Source organism: Alligator mississippiensis, chromosome 11 (genome assembly GCF_030867095.1).
Source record: "Alligator mississippiensis isolate rAllMis1 chromosome 11, rAllMis1, whole genome shotgun sequence".
NCBI lineage: Eukaryota > Metazoa > Chordata > Crocodylia > Alligatoridae > Alligator > Alligator mississippiensis.
This window is the reverse complement of record NC_081834.1, coordinates 48152820-48155642: the sequence shown is the minus strand read 5'-3', so window position 1 is coordinate 48155642 and position 2823 is coordinate 48152820. Positions and strand designations below refer to the sequence as shown.

The window sequence follows — 2823 nt, the reverse complement described above, 5'->3', positions numbered from 1 at the left end:
ATACTAGGCTAGGGCCATGGTCTGATGCCTACACTTTTAAGAATTTACTGAATTGACATGCATTATATTGAGATGCTATTTGGAAGATGAAGACGAACCCAATGCTTTTCAAAGGTTTTATATTTATTCACTTAGAAACTGGGTCAAAATATGAGACTGATAGGCAAATTACAAATGTGACAGGTTGGTGGTGCCCAGAGCCTAATCCATTGGTGCTGGGCTTGGCAATTTGACAGTGAGGAAGCAGTGGCATTGTTATTGCCCCAATTTCAAGCCACCAAATTTCTGGAACTATGGGGAGCCCGATGACACGTATTATGCATAAGAATGGATCTGATCTGCAGGCTGGAGATTAAGCACAGCTTTGATAAGTGAATAGAAGAATCATATCAGCATATCAATTCATCTTTAAGATTTTTTATTTGTCTCCTACCACACTCCATTTCTCCTATCAAGAAAGAAAGGCAACAATAAGTCCCATCTCCTTGTCTCTTTCTCCTCTGCAAAGTCTCATGGTGGATGCAGAGCTCACAAGTTTTGCCCTGTTGCCCTTTTCCATGATGGCATGCATAAGTCAAATTAATTTATTTTACATGTGGTTTAGAGACATACTTGGTTAATGACCATTTCCCATTCTACATGATTCTGGCTGCTATAAAGAGGAGAAAAGCTCAAACTCAGCTCATTCCTTGTCCTATGAAACACAAGGTCTCCACTGATGAACTCAGTGATGTTTACTTGATTTAAAACCAATGCAAATGACAGGAGAATCATGCCCAAACGCAATGCCCTACTATGACAAGTGGCTGCTTGAAACGTCTGCAGGTAAACACTTGGCCTATTTCCTGCAGGACAATTTCAGGCATTTACAAAGGGCAGGACAAGGGCCTTAAAGATCTTCAAGGTCCTTGGAGGCCTTTGGTCCATGCAACAGCCTGGAGAAAGCTCCTATGATAGAGGTGTGGGGCTGACTACCTCCAACTATTTCCTAAGGGATTACATGAGAGAGGAATGCAAATGATTGTGATTCTCAGGGGAAACTGGCAGCTAAGGCAGTCAGATACTGTTAAAATAATATGGCTTCTTTCTTTCTAAATTTTCCAGTAAGCCTAGGCTTTGGCTTTGATCAGACTTAGGATAAATAACATTAAACCACAGCTTTTGTCAATTCTGCTGGACAACTCTGCCTTTCCCAAACAGCTTTCTTAGGGCTGCTAAGAAATCCTTGTTTCTCAGGCTGTAGATGAGTGGATTCAGCACTGGGGTGACAACAGTGTAAAACAGAGACACAATTTTGTCTTGCTCTGGTGAGTGGTAGGAGCTGGGTCTCATGCACATGAAGATGGCTGCCCTGTAGAACATGCCCACCACAGTCAGGTGGGAGGAGCAGGTGGCCAGAGCTTTCTGCTACCCTTTGGTTGACTTCATGCTTAGGACTGCAGCAAGGATGTGAGCGTAAGAGGGTAGGATGGTGGAAGAGGGGATGAGGAGCAGGACAATGCCACATACAAACATCAGACTCTTATATTGGGATGTGTCAGAGCAGGACAATTTGAGCAGGACTGGGACCTCACAAAAGAAGTAGTTAATCTCTTTAGAGCCACAGTAGGGCAGGTGCATTGCGCAAGTTGTAAGAATCAAAGCATCTGCAGATGCCCCGACCCAGACGCTACTTGTCAGGCCCAGGCAGACTCTCCTGCTCAGGAGAATAGGGTATTGCAAGGGATTGCAAATAGCTATGTACCTGTCATAAGCCATGACTGCCAGGAGGAGGCACTCTGCTCCTCCCATTGTCAGTGTGAGGAAAATCTGAGCCCCACAGCCAGCTGGAGAAATGGGGTTGCCTGGGGTTAGGAAGTCTGCTAACATTTTGGGGACAATTATCAGTGTCTGACAGATGTCCATGAAGGCCAGTTGACTAAGGAAAAAGTACATGAGAGTGTGAAGGGAGGAATCCACTTGGATTAGAAATATGAGGAGAGCATTCCCAGACAAGGCAGCGATGAAGGCTAATAAGATGATGGCCAGGGAGAATTTGTGTACATTGGTCCGGCTCAGGAATCCCAGCAGAATGAAGTCTGCTGAAGAAGTATCATTCCCACTCTTCATTTCCTCTTAATGCAGCTGTGCCTGAAGCCCTGGACAAAAACAAAATGTCTTGAGAAATGTGTATATACTTTCTCCTGGGTAACACTAACGGCAATTGAGTCAGCCAGCAGGTTTTTGTCTCCTGTGGAGAAATGCCAGACATTATGGTTGATTAGACAATAACTGCACTTCCCTGGGAACAGTGTTTATTTAGGCTAAAGATTTTCTAAACTTAGCATTTTTATGTCTGGCTGCCGGACCCACATCCATGTAGAGCTACAACGGTAACTCATGTTATGTCCATGATGCAGAATCTTTGAATCTGGCCCAGGGAACTGCCTGCCCCTGCACACCCTGGATAAGCCACGGCTCCTTCCTGTGGCCACACCACCCAGGCTCAGTATCATCTGCCCCTACCCCCATGCCCCACTCCCTCCGTCACTGTGACAAGTGTTGATCTGCAACCCCACTTCCCTTCCCTCTTCCCTTCCACCACACCAGACTTACCATCTGCAGCTCTCCAAGCCCCCAGGCTGTGCTCTTCACTGCCTACATGCTGCACTGCAGCTGCACAAATGCAAAGTCATTTGTTGGCCAAATTATTGGCTGCATCAGGCTGATTTGAGATACAACCAATTTTCTTTATCATGAGTCGGGGGCATGTGACCCTGGATCTGTGAGGGGCGGTGGGGGGGGAAGGGTGGTGCGGGCTGTAGCTGCAGGCTGGGTGCGAGG

The 2823-nt window shown here is 46.2% G+C and overlaps 1 pseudogene; it reads right to left on the bottom strand.

Moving 5' to 3' along the window:
• Positions 1 to 432: 432 nt before the first annotated feature.
• LOC132243869 (olfactory receptor 2T11-like) lies at positions 433 to 2485 on the bottom strand (annotated as a pseudogene).
• Positions 2486 to 2823: the final 338 nt, after the last annotated feature.